Genomic DNA, 14,968 nt, shown 5'->3' on the forward strand with positions numbered 1-14,968 from the left:
TCAGGAACTGGCCTTGCACATCAATGTCCGGGAGCTGAGAGCAGTCCGCCTTGCTTGCCAGGCGTTCCGACAGCACTTGCAAGGCCGTTGTGTGTCAATATTCACTGACAACACAACAGCCATGTACTATATAAACAAACAGGGCGGGACAAGGTCCTCAACCCTTTGTCAGGAAGCCATTCAACTATGGGACTTTTGTATAGCCCACTCTATAGACCTCATAGCATCCTTTCTCCTGGGGGTTCGGAACACTCTGGGGCATCACCTCAGCAGATCCTTCCTTTCTCATGAGTGGTCAATTCGCCCGGACGTTATTCTTTCAGTCTTCCGGAAGTGGGGTTTCCCCTTGTAGACCTCTTCGTGTCCCGTGAGAACAGGAAATGCCAGATGTTCTGTTCCTTTCAAGGCCTCTCACAGGGCTTGAAAGCAGATGCCTTCCTGATACCGTGGATGACTCACCTGCTATACGCTTTTCCACCATTCCCGCTCATCCACAAGGTCCTGCTGAAAGTAAGCAGGGACAGAGCCCGCTTCATCATGATCACTCCAGTGTGGCCCAGGCAGCACTGGTACACCATGTTGCTAGACCTGTCAATAGCCGACCCTATCCCATTACCTCTTCACCTGGACCTGATAACTCAGGACCACAGCAAACTGCATCACCCAGACCTACAGTCCCTCCATCTCACAGCATGGCTCCTGAGTGGATGACCCAGGCTGAGATGCATTGCTCTGCCCCAGTGCAACAAGTACTCTTGGGTAGCAGAAAACCTTCCATTAGAGCAACATATCTGGCCAAGTGGAAGCGTTTCACATGCTGGTGTGGAGAACGTAACGTTCTTCCCGCCCAGGTCTCCATCTCCACCATCTTGGACTACCTCTGGTCCCTTAAACAACAGGGCCTAGCAGTATCATCTTTGAGGGTGCACTTGGCGGCCATCTCAACCTTTCACCCAGGGGAGAATGGTTGCTCAGTGTTTTCACATATTATGGTATCCAGATTCCTCAAGGGCTTAGAGTGGCTATACCCCCAGGTACACCGCCTCGCCCCAACCTGGGACCTCAACCTGGTTCTTACCAGACTTATGTCTGCCCCATTCGAGCCATTAGCAACTTGCTCCCTTCTCCACCTGTCCTGGAAAACCACTTTCCTCATGGCCATCACATCTGCAAGACGAGTTTCCGAGCTCCGGGCTCTCACAGCGGACCCTCCATATACTGTGTTCCACAAGGACAAGGTGCAGTTGCGACCACATCCGGCCTTTCTTCCCAAAGTGGTATCGGCCTTCCATGTTAACCAGGAGATCTTCCTGCCGGTCTTCTTCCTGAAGCCACATTCATTGCCCAGGGAGCAACAGCTGCACTCCTTAGACGTCCGTAGAACACTTGCTTTTTATATCGAGCTGACAAAGCCCTTCCGCAGAACCCCCCAACTCTTTGTCGCGGTGGCAGAGTGTATGAAGAGGCTACCTATTTCCTCACAGAGGATTTCATCCTGGGTGACATCGTGCATCCACGCCTGTTACAACTTGGCTCATGTTCCATCGAACCACCTCATGGCCCACTCTACCAAGGCTCAGCTTCATCTGCTGCTTTCCTGGCTCACGTGCCCATCCACGAGATATGTCACGCAGCTACCTGGTCCTCGGTCCATACCTTTGCCTCTCACTGTGCCCTGGTTCAGCTGTCCAGGAATGACGCAGCCTTTGGCTCCACAGTGTTACACTCTGCAACATCTCACTCCGACCCCACCGCCTAGGTAAGGCTTGGGATTCACCTAACTGGAATGGATATGAGCAAGCACTCAAAGAAGAAAAGATGGTTACTCACCTTTGTAACTGTTGTTCTTCGAAATGTGTTGCACATATCCATTCCAAACCCACCCTCCTTCCCCACTGTCAGAGTAACTGGCAAGAAGGAATTGAGTGGTCAGGTTGACAGGGGTATATATCTGGCGCCATGGCGGCGCCACTCCAAGGGGCGACCCAGCTGACCCACTGGCGGTTGCTAGGGTAAAAATCTTCCGACGAACGTGCACGCGGCGTGCGCCCACCTAACTGGAATGGATATGAGCAACACATCTCGAAGAACAACAGTTACAAAGGTGAGTAACCGTCTTTTTCTCCCTCTGTATATATACATATAGATATATAGAGATAGTCAAATTTTCATAATATAGCACAAATGCCAAGTTATGAGAACATTTATAATTAAACTGTTTTCATACCCTACTAAAGGAATTTTTATTTCAATGAAGCAGAATACCAGCTGCACAGTGAAATGCATGATTTATTTATAGGCTGCTAATGAAGACATATCTAATCATCATAATTAATTGGTATTTTTGTGCTTTGGGGCCTAATCACAGAAACTTTCATATGGTGGCTCAAATGGAACCTAGCTGTGGGGCAAAAATTACCCAAGAAAACTTTATGCCTGATTCTCCAAGTTTACTGTTTAATTGAATTTAACTGCAGTATACTTTCTGCATTATAACTCACAAATCACCAATTAAACTAAGAGTTCTCTGAGTAGGATTCTGGAAAGAAGATTTGTGAGGGACGCCATTATGTTACTGCAATCAGAATTACCTATTTAATGTATGAATTTACTTAAAAGAAACCTATTTTTAGTGTGGCATATTATCAAGAGTTGAAATAATAAAATAATTTTAATGAATTTTCATAAGTATCCAAATTTGTTAGTCTCTAAGGTGCCACAAGTACTCCGCGTTCTTTTTGCTGATACAGATTAACACGGCTACCACTCTGCATCTTGTTTTTTTGTAATGCGTTTGATTAAGTACAATTCTAAAAGGTCATGCATCAGTACAAACTGATTTACTTGTGGTTATGTGATATTATTTTAGTTTGACATTCTTCCTCTTTGGCCATTGATGCAGAGAGGAAAGGGAATCCCATGTGGAGAACTCTTACCTCATCTGCAGTAGTTGCATTGCCAGCAAATCCTTCATTCTTCCTTGGAACTGAAATTGGTAGCTCCATACAGGCACGGACTACCCCATATGTGGCAGTGCAGAGACTGCTCCCAGTGTTGTGGAGTCTAGAGTATCTGCTAATAATGTGGGTGTTTTGAGGCAACTGGTAAGTATGTGGCCAGGAATGGGTGGAAGCTGGTTCATTTATTTCTATAAGTGAACTAGGATGTGGAATCAGCAGCTATATTTTGAGCATTAAGATATAGAGATTGATTTCATTTGATTTAAAGAAATAAATATTCTATGAAAAATAAAACTCGTTTTATTGTAAGTAGGGACAAACCTTAACTGACATTATAGATCTAAATTACTGTCTTTTCATAGATTCCAAGGCTAGAAGGGATCATCATTCTCATCTAGTCTGATGCGCTGTAGTAGTCTGTATAACACAGAAGTGCTGCATCTGGTCTGTATAACAGCCCATAAAACTTCCCTAAAATAATTCTTAGAACATATCTTTTAGAAAAACATCTAATCTTGATTTAAAAATGATCAGTGATGGAGAATCCACCACAACCCTTGATAAGGTGCTCTAATGGTTAATTACTCTCACTGTTAAATATGTATATCTTATTTCCAATCTGAATTTGTCTAGCTTCAACTTCCAGCCATTGGATCGCATTACATCTTTCTTTGCCAAATTGAAGAGCCCACTATTAAATATTTGTTCCCCATGTAGGTACTTACAGACTAACTATGACATTTCTTAACCTTCTCTTAGGTAAACTAAATATATTGAGTGCCTAGAACCTTTCAATGTAAGGCATGTGTCAAGGCTAATTCCCCACTCTGGCACTTTGAATGCAGAAGGTGGGGCCCCACAAGGATTCCAAAAATTAATACTGGCCACTCCAGGCTGGCATTAAACTCCCAAGGTTACAGCTTTTCTCTGACCTTGGATTGGTACATGCTGCCATCACCCAACTGCAGAACTCCTTGGAGAGCCCAGGAAGGCTCACTTGGGAATTCCTTCTTGTGGGGTAGGCTCAAGCCCTCCGGGGAAGAACTGAGAAAGAAAAAAAACAACAAAGAAAATCAGCTGTTGCCACCAGCTAACTAAACAACATGTGTATAAACCTCTTAAGACAGAAAAATTCAATTCTGTTCTAAAAAAAGGTAAATTTTATTAATAATAAAAAAAAGAAAGAAAATACATCTGGGAACTCAGGCTATTGCTAGATTTTAAAAGAGCAACTACAAGGATTAAGCATCAAGAATAGCTTTCTAGAGGTCCATCTTAAAGGTTACAAGCAAAACAAAAGCAACTGGGTTTAGCACAAAGGAAGCCACAAGTCCTAACGAAATAAAAAGGATAAACCTAATCATGTCTTTCTAGACATTTCCTGATTTACTTACATATCTGGGGTATTAAATGCATATTTTCTAGGTATGATACTGGTGATTTTTTTCAGACCTGACCCAAGCTTCTTACACCATCGCTACCGTCCTGTCCATCTCTCCCCAGGAGAACAACAACAGACAGATAAAAGGGGAGTCTTGTTTCAATTTTTTATAAAAGTTCTGGTCTTCCCACTGGCTCTTTTTTAGACTCATAGACTTTAATTTCAGAAGGGACCATTATGATCTTCTAGTCTGACCTCCTGCACAAGGCAGACCATAGAATCTCACCCACTTGTAACACTCCTGACCTATGTATGAGCTATTGAAGTCCTCAACTTGTGGTTTAAAGACTTCAAGGTGCAGAGAATCCTCCAGCAAGTGACCCATGCCCCATGCTGCAGAGGAAGGCGAAAACCCCCCAGGAGGAAAATTCCTTCCTGACCCCAAATATGGCAATCAGCTAAACCCTGAGCATATGGGCAAGACTCACCAGCCAGACATCCAGGACAGAATTCTCTGTAGTAACTCAGATCCCACCCCATCTAACATCCCATCACAAGCCATTGGGCATGTTTACCACTAGTAATCAAAGATAAAATAATTGCCAAAATTAGGCTATCCCATCATACCATCTCTTCCATAAACTTATCAAGCTTAGTCTTGAAGCCAGATATGTCTTTTGCCCGCACTGCTCCCTTGGAAGGCTATTCCAGAACTTCACTGCTCTAATAGTTAGAAACCTTCATCTAATTTCAAGTCTCAACTTCCTGATGGCCAGTTTATATCCATTTGTTCTTGTGTCCACATTGGTACTGAGCTTAAATAATTCCTCTCCCTCCCTGGTATTTATCCCTCTGATATATTTATAGAGAGCAATCATATCTCCCCTCAGCCTTCTTTTGGTTAGGCTAAACAAGCCAAGTTCTTTGAGTCTCCTTTCATATGACAGGTTTTCCATTCCTCAGATCATCCTAATAGCCCTTCTCTGTACCTGTTCCAGTTTGAATTCATCCTTCTTAAACATGAGACCAGAACTGCACATAGTATTCCAGATGAGGTCTCACCAGTGCCTTGTATAATGGTACTAACACCTCCTTATCTCTACTGGAAATACCTCGCCTGATGCATCCCAAGTCCGCATTAGCATTTTTCACAGCCATATCACATTGGTGGATCATAGTCATCCTGTGATCAATCAATACTCCGAGGTCCTTCTCCTCCTCTGTTACTTCCAAGTGATGCACTCCAGTTTATAACTTACTTCTTTTTACCTATGCATAGCAGTGAGACTTTTTAACCCTTTACAGGTAGAGCAATTAGAGAACAGCTACTAAGAGGGATTTTATAGCTACTGGCTGGCGAGGTGTCCATAAAAGGGAGCTACCCCCACCCTCTTCTTTTATCATAGCATGTTTTCTAATCCTCTAATCATTCTTGTGGCTCTTCTAGTTTTATATAACTACACATATAAATGCTTATAGTTAGACATGGACATACACACTATATAGCTACAGCTTTACATATACATTCTGAGAGCAGAATTTAACTTCTAAAGTCTTCTTCAGTTGCATACACAACTTCATAACCATGAGTACACGTACAGTGTCCACTTTCCCCCATACCTATTGCATGAGTCATCAGTAGGGTTTGAATCCTGGATCTTCAGCATGGCAGCACAGACATCTAGACCTTGTGTTAAAGTAACTCCATCAGGTGACAGCAGTAGTAGGCTATTTTCCTATAGTGGACCAGCTGCTAGATGGGGGAATTAATTCACACCTTGCCAATGTATCATAGATGCATTATATGAGAAAGGAATAGATTATATTATAGTTTGTATTTATTCCAATGTGGCTCTAAACTTCTAAAACTCCCATCGTAATTATTCAAAATATTCCTTTTTCAATGGGTGATTTTAACAAATAGTTTTACTATATTGTTCAATGTTTAGCCCTTCTCACATTTGGTCTTTCCCATATTTCAGAAACATCAATCTGTGTTTGCTTTGTTTACAATTCTCAGCTGCATGGATAGCATCTCTATTATGTTTCATGTACCTATATTTGTAAGGGTATTGAGCATCGCTAGTGAAAGATATTTTCCCAAGGATTTGTGATTGACATGAATCGTCTGGCGACAAACACTTAGGAACAATCTCTTTAGTTGTCAAAGATGCTTTGTCTTTTTTAAATGCTCATGAATATGTTATCATGAGTGCCATGCTGTGAGAGGAATCTGTCTCCATTGGAAGTTGAACTTAAGAGCTTTTGATCCAAAAGCAGTGATTCTACCAATTGAACTAAAATAGAATCTCCATTAGCTGTTAGTTGTAGTAGCAACAATTCTCATGAACCATTTCTAGGCCTCCAGATGAGGGAAATACCACTAAATACTTCCATTACTTTCAATAAAGTGCTTGCCCTCAAATACACACATACAGAGATGTTCCAGAGCAATACATACATGGCATGCATACCATTCCAGCTAATGTGCATTTAGCTGCATCATATGCAGCATAACAGGGTTGTTCCACTAATTAGGTGCCAATTTGAGGAACATGTCCTTGCTGGGGCTTGAACTGAAGATCCTCAGTTGTAAAATAAAGTTGCCTAATTTCTTGACCTAAAGACGAAACCCTTCTAGTTGTCAGTATGAGTCCTATCTGAGGCCATTAAGAAAAGTATTGGGACTGATAAGTAACAATATTATCCCTTTCTGTTAAAAGGAGAAGGTGGGAAAGTGTATATTACTGAATGTAATCTAACAAAAAACAATCTCACACGGGCCCCATTAAAAATAAGCTTTTCAGCTTCCAGATACTAGCAGGAGAAAACTTTAATACTACCATTTGTAACAGAGAGATAATCATTCTTACCTGGACATACAGTTCAATTGTATAATTTGTGCACTTTAAAAATACACATTCACAGGTGAAAGGTGATGGGAAATCTGATGATGCAAATTCCCCCTGAAATCAATGGGAGTTTCAGCTGTGTAAATGAGGGCAGAGGCGGGCCTGCAAAGTTTTTTTTCTGCTTTAGTTTGTCTTAAGCATCACAAACTTCTGAATATGCAGGTTAACACAAATTGAAAACAATCATGGAAACCAACTGGAAAGGAATATTTTTTTATTAAATAGGAAACTATTAATGGAATATTTAATTATCTAAAGGTTTAAAAACAAACTAGAGAGACTTTTAATGACATAAATCATGAATAAAATATCTAAAGATGTTTTGTATCAATAGTGCTTTGGATGAAGTCACTTTTTTAGTGATGCAATCAAGACCAATTATTGTTGTACTTCCTGAAGGGCAACCAAGTGGAGAGTATTCTGAATGATATTTGAGATATTTGTTATCCAGAAAATATATGAATAACTCTCATTTTCCTCCCTTTTGCTGTTTATTGTTAATCGTTTGTCATTTTTTAAAAATAAAGCAGAAGACACAAAAGCCCTTTACAGCCTGAGTAATAAACTACACTTATCAGATTGACATAACTTCAGTTTTAGATTGCCCCATAGAAAGCGTTTGATTTTTAACTAGGACAGAGACAGGAAAAAAATGCACTATTTTATGCAGAGTTTACTTAGCCATGTCATAAAGGCAGAAATATTCTTCAATATGGTTTGATAGAAGTTGACCAGAGCTGTAAAACTAGTTTGACTAACCATGTTTATTCTGATTGATTGAGTTAAATGAAAAACAACACCGATATTCCCTATATGTGAATTTTTCTCTTATTATATTTGTATGATAATAAAAAGGGATATTTTCAATTCCCCAAAAATAATGATCTTACCTTTTCTTAGACTGCTAGAACAAATTGCCTGTCTGCTTTAGATTAGTCAAAAAGGTAAGCAGTCTGTTTTGGTAGCTTATAACGTTTAACCATTAAATGATTGGCTGGTGCTCTGAAATCAGACTTACACTTTGACAGTCATTGTCAATGTAATACCAAAGACATCAGCTCTGGTTCTGCTCTGTGCTTTGGCCACTTTGCACTGCTCCAAATGCCTAAAATGCTGCTTAATCCATGCATCTAGCGCACAGAAGATCTCGTCTGCATAGGGAGACCCTTCTATCATCCATCCAGCTAGATGTACACCTTTGTGGTTCCTAACTCTTCTACCCCTTTGTGGCTACCAGTGAATATATGATGGCATGGCTGGGACACCCCTTTGACCTGGTGATCCCTGAGTGCCACAATGACCCTTTGCGGCTCTCAGCATCTGGCAGATATCAAGGAATCCTGAAGAGGGTATAGCTCTTCACAGAGCATCCCCAGGACCAGGGGAGTGCAAAGGGCCATTTTTACCTTCCTTCCGTAGCTGTGCCAAGAACTTCTGGGGCACAACAGAAGAACTCATTACTTCATCTTCTCATTATGGAACAATACTAGGTTGAGACTAATTCTTGACAAGAAAGACTGGGAAGTTTTGATTATTTCTTATCTTGGCTTAGATATGTTAGTTTAGTAAGAATTTTCAAAGGTTCATGGGCTCAGATCAGATGATCATCAAAATTTTGAATCATCCAAAACTTATGTGGCATAGAAGTTATTCTGAAAATATCTCATGTTCAAATTGGCTCATGAAATCCTCAGTACTTCCTGTTCTTGGCCTGTCAAAAACCAGTGGATAAAAAGGTGAATGCAATGTAAAAGACATAACTTATTTTTGAACTGTATAAATGGACTAAATTCAGTTTGACTTTTTTTTATCTTGTTATTTTGTCTGACATTAATTGGGTTGCCCATCCATTATTACAATTCATTATCTATGGATTTCCTAGAGACTGTATTCCATTGTCACTCCATTATCCTAAACTAACACAGAATGTAGATGCTTCAGTTCTCATTGGACCAGATTACTTCTTCCTGTAGAAACCCATGAGAGTTAGGAAGAAGGTTTTTTTCCAGATACTTCAATAATAGGCACCCACAAGAAGTGGTTTGGCCTCTGAATCCATGAGTGACCCAAGATCTGCTGAAGGACACTACTTCCCTCTTCTAACATTACAGAAGAATGGTTCCAATGCTGTTTGGACTTTGTCCACTGCCTGCTGCCCCTGCAACACCCCCTCATGTGGGTGTTTCACAATGCTTAGGAAGCACCACAAAAAACCTATAGCAAAATTATTTTTTGTTCCTTAAAGAAAGAACCCCAAGTGGATTAGGGAGAAAAAAAATCTGAGATTCAGAAGGAGATATAGTAGTATGAATTATGAATGGTACTGTTGTGTGACACATGCTGGTTTGGTTCATGTGGATCCTAACTGGAGCTAGCAGGAAAGTAATCAAAAGTTTCAGGATAAAATATCACTTAAAGGTCAACAATTTTTAAAAAATACATCCCGTTTTAATTTCAGCAAACATTTAAATTCATGTGAACTTTTTAGCTTCTGACTCTTCTAAGTTTTTTTTTTTAATATGTTCAATCCAAATGTGGCAAAAGTTAACCCTCCCAGATGAAACCAGCAGGTTTTCTAAAGCGGTCTGAAGAGGTAGGGTTAATGCTTGTAAGGTTTCATTTAATGCAGAAGAACTGTCACATAACCAGTTATGAAAATTATCTTTATGAAACCACAAAAAAAAATTCAAAACTTCATACCAAAGCAGAGCCAGCAAAAAATGTTGCTCTGAGTTTTGCTGAAAGATAAAAGATTTAATTTCCATGTTCAAACCCCAAACTACTGAAGTTGCAGATTTCCTTGCAAAGTGTTCCCACAAATCTAAATGTATGTCACAATCACATGTATTTGCATCACAAGTGTTCATGTAGTTATTCTTTGAGAGTCACCCAGTCATGTGCCAGAAAAAATGCTATGTGACAGAGGTGACCAATCAAATATCATGAAGATCATTAGGACTAGCATACTCTAAAACAGGGGTAGGCAACCTATGGCACGTGTACCAAAGGCAGCACACAAGCTTCTTTTCAGTGGCACTCACGTTGCCCGGGTCCTGGCCACCAGTCCGGGGGGCTCTGCATTTTAATTTAATTTTAAATGAAGCATCTTAAACATTTTAAAAACCTTATTTACTTTACATACAACAATAGTTTAGTTATATATTATAGACTTATAGAGAGAGACCTTCTAAAAACATTAAAATGTATTACTGGCATGTGAAAGCTTAAATTAGAGTGAATAAATGAAGACTCGGCACACTGCTTCTGAAAGGTTGCCGACTTCTGCTCTAAGATAAAGTGAATTTGTGAGCAATCCCATTTTGAAAATATTTTATTTTCAAAAAGCACATAATTAAAAATAAACCTAAACCAAAGAATGAGAGTCTAGATTGGATTTCTTTTTGGGAAAGCTGACATTATTAGAACACTTCACTTTCTTGCTTAATAGCCCCAAGAGAAGCTCTGTTTTACCCCTGTTCTGATTAGGTTTCTATTACCAACACTAATTAACAGAATTGTTAATGAAAAGGGTACTCTAACTCAATTTTTCCTGTGCGCTGTTTGTTTTCAAAGCAAGATGATTGACAGAAGTCTACTGTTTCCTAATCTCTAAAAACATTTTCCTTTACATTCCTGGATCATGAGGAGATTTGCACCAAATGCTGGGATAGTTTGAGCCCTAAAGAGAAAATCACTTCTGTTTGATGGAAAGTTCAATTTTACAAGGATAACTAGTGACTCTCCCTCTCTGTTCTCTGTGTGTCTGTGTCTAAAACACGATTGATTCAGACGCATTCTTTACCAACCATTTATTGATGACAGAATCCCATGAATAAAAATCAGAATCTATTTGTTGGTTGGCACATCACAACATATTATAAAGGGCTATTCTGTGAAATAGTTTATTGACTTATTTCCTGGTGATTATAGGATAATGATCAAAATATCCCTCATCATAAGGCATATTATTTTGTATTGTTTGTTTAAATATATATAGTACTTGGTCATCATTACCACCAATAACATTGGAACACATGTTTTATTACCTATTATTAGGGAAACAGAGATTACTAACCTATGTACACAATTTTAGAGAATTTTGTTGTGAGTGTCACAGATATTGTACAACAAAAGACAACCTTTTTTATTTTACCTGTTAATTTGTCTTGGTTGACTTGGTCAAACCAGCATACACTGTGTGGGTTTCCTTCCTCCCCCAGTACAGTCAATGAAGTTAGTCACATCATGAGAACTTTCTCATATCCAGCCTTTATCTTCTCTCAGGTTGAGTCCTTCCAGAGCTGTAAGAATTGCCTATGCTTCACATCATTTCTTTATACTGTAACCTATCCATTGAAGAAACCACTTGCTGGGTAAGTGTCTGTACTGCTTTGACCAAATCCCAGAAAACAAATATGCAGATAAGAAAAATATGCCTTTGTGTGACTTGGTTAGCGCCACCACAGACGACTGTAGGGTCCTGTATCATAGTTTCCAAAGGGAAATAGTGGTTGGAGCAGTTCACAGATATATGATTACAAAAGAGGAGATCAGTAGGCAAGTTTAGTTGGAAGATGATTGGAGCCTGAAAACTGCATCTCATCCATTCTCTCCACATGGGGTGAAAACCTAATCACAGTCTACCTAAACTTGGTATCACTGCTTGCAGCAAGATTCAGACAAAGATCACCAAGTAGCTGCCATGCACATTCATCCACCAAAGCCTCTTTCTTTCTGCCCAAGGAGCAGCCAGAGCTCTGGTGAAATGGGCCTTCAGTTTGATAGCATACTGGCTTTCTAATTCCCTGTATCACTCTTAGACATAAATCTGTTTGTACAGATACACAGCAAAAGGCTCATATTCCCTTTGTAATCTTCAGAGAAGACATCTGTCTTTCCTTCTGCATGTGACCACTGAGGTATATTTTGAAAATCTGGTGAATGTCAAAAATGTTTCAGGTTTTTTTTCCAGGTGAGAGATTGTGGCAGATAATACAAAGGGAGCACTTTAGGAAGGTAGTTCATACACATTCAAGGAACTACTTCCCCCATGTGGAAAACCAGATAACATTCCTAGTGGGAAGGACCACATACTCACTAACTTCATGGGTAATTGCTATAGAGGAAAACAGGAAGAATCAGCAGAAAACAAAGGGACATGGAAGATCTCAGACCATTACAAAATGTCTAAAGTGGAGAGTTCTGCTTCAGTAATTATATCTAAATTTTAATGTATATTTCCTCACATACAACCTATGAAAGTGAATATTCCTAACTTGGGAGCAGCATTCTCTATAGCATCAAGCATTTTGAATTCAAAGCAAATAATAGTAATCATAGACAAATATAAATATACTGGTACAGTGAAGTGTTTTTGACCAAAAAAATTTAGGGATACTGACTTTCATTTAGTGTTCTATGAAACCTCTCTCAAAACCTCAGGAGACTTCCAGAAGCATGACATGTTTCCTCTTTCCTTCTTTAAAAAAGCCCCTGGCTCTGTGGAACTTCTATGCTCCTCAGATACTTTTGGCAGTCTTTGTCTGACCTCTTTCTCTGGGTTGCCTGCCTCAGCTTGTGCTCCACAAGCCACTAATTGATGTACTTCTCCAGTTTACACTTACACTGTAGAGGAAGGGAGGATACCAGCTAAGGCCTGGTCTACCCTGGGAGTTGGAAGGGGGGCCGATCTAAGTTACGCAGCTTCAGCTATGTGAATAACATAGCTGAAGTCAACATACTTAGACCTACTCGGTCAACTGCTGCCACTCCCAAGTCAATTCCACCTGTGCCTCTCATGGCGGTGGAGTAGAGGAGTCGATAGGAGAGTGCTTGGAGGATCCATTTATCGCATCTAGACTACAGGGGATAAATCGACCCCTGCTGGGTCGATCGCTGCGCGCCGATCCAGCTGGTAGTATAGACATACCCTAAGATATCCAAACTTTTAGAATAACTTCATTGGCAGCACAGTGATTCTGACGTAAAGAACTTTTTAAGACTTCCTGTAACCTGAGGAAGCTCGAAAGTTTGTCCCTTCCACAAACAGAAGTTGGTTCAATAAAAGATATAGACTTACCTACCTTGTCTCTCTTTTAAAAACACATATGTATTTCAAATCTCCAAAGACTTCTGAAGGCACATACAAGAGCATACATCTTTTTAGAGGGTTAATGTTTAATTTTTATTTTGATTGGAGTCTGTTTAAATGCAGATCTTAGAGATTATTAAGAATGTTCAAGGCTTAGAATGGATGCTCTTTTCTTGTAGATTGTATAAATCAAAGTAAAGAAATATAGTATTAAATCACAATCAAATTGTCTTCGGAATCAGATTGTCAGTGCAATGTAGAATAACTTGAGTGACATCTCATTTATGTTACTAGTTATACTTTTACTTAGAGAATGAACACATTCACAGTGATTTATTAGCAAGAAAAAAGCAAAAAAGAACTGTTCCCCCAACAAAGAAAAGAAGAAATGTAGCATGCAACAATGACCATCAAGACATTTCCCCTCTCCCCGCAAAGACCTTAAATAAGTCATATTTAGGCATCAGATACTAGACCTATAAATAGCATAAAGAGGTGGCATAGAAAAGGGAACAAAACAGCTATCAATCTGAGGCCTAACCAAAAGGAAAAAATAAAAATAGATTCAATTAAACACCACAGTTGCAACAGAATGCTAACCTCATATGAAAAACACAATTAAGTATAGTGGCAAAATCCAGTTCCATAGATAACTATCCATAATCATATACAATCGGCATGTCATTCTTTTCTGTTACAAAAAGAATGAACAAGAACAGAAAACAATATTAGTTTTATAAAATTGAGTTCCTAATTAAGTACTTACCCACATCAGCTAAGCTTCTCAATTTCTTCTTCTCATTTTTCAAGTATGGGCCATTAAAAATAAAAATTTCTGACATCATTCAAATCTTCTGTTTCCTGTCTATTTGGAACAATATGAAGCTTAGCAAAGAATAGAATAGCTACCACATATCAACTCCCAATTTAGAAAATAACTTGAACAGCCTGGGCAATATCAGGCAAAAATAATGTACTCTTCTATCCTGAAAAAGAATTGTCTATTTTTTCTGCATTTCAGAAATAACCCAGTCCTTATCTCCCATTGAACTGAAAGCTATGACTTAAATTTGACAGCATGATCACTTACTAACAGCAGGATACTCTGGCACCTTTCTGATGTGCATATATATAAAAAAATGTTGACGCTTTCCCTCACTTGTAAAAGAAAGACCGAATTTGTCTTCCCCAAGATTACTAAAGGAGATGGGAAATTTGCACATTGGTATTTCTCTTCTGCTCCTTTTGTAAGACTTAACTTTCTTAGACTGTATTTTTGTGTGTGCTGTTTTTCCAGTCTCAGTTAGGGGATTGGGGTATCAAGCCTTTTACCTTTAGGCTTCCAGCTTGAATCCAGATCAAGTTTAGAGTTCTGACAATAACTCATTATTTTGGTTCACTGGCAAAATAACAACAACAAATAGGAAAAAAATTGTTTCAAGTCACCCAGAAACATAATTTTCTTTTGACTTTTTCAACTAACCAAAGAGTACAAAAATTTCATTTCTGCTTGAACAAGGCTAGTTTGACTCAAAACTAAATGTTTTGTTTCAGTTTTCAGGTTTTTTGACCGTTTAACAATTAAATTGAAGTTAAAGTCTGAATGAAAAGTCCTTTTGAATTG

The 14,968-nt window shown here is 39.2% G+C and overlaps 1 long non-coding RNA gene across 1 annotated transcript; it reads right to left on the reverse strand.

Annotated features, from left to right (window-relative positions):
• Positions 1-1,664: 1,664 nt before the first annotated feature.
• On the reverse strand, positions 1,665-13,084 carry LOC115647666. The gene is made up of 4 exons (XR_003999382.1): positions 13,005-13,084; positions 12,044-12,046; positions 5,056-5,062; positions 1,665-1,675 (listed from the first exon to the last, which is right to left on the reverse strand). It is a non-coding gene; the product is annotated as an uncharacterized LOC115647666 (long non-coding RNA).
• Between the last annotated feature and the right edge of the window lie 1,884 nt (positions 13,085-14,968).

This window comes from Gopherus evgoodei, chromosome 3 (assembly GCF_007399415.2).
Source record: "Gopherus evgoodei ecotype Sinaloan lineage chromosome 3, rGopEvg1_v1.p, whole genome shotgun sequence".
Taxonomy (NCBI): domain Eukaryota; kingdom Metazoa; phylum Chordata; order Testudines; family Testudinidae; genus Gopherus; species Gopherus evgoodei.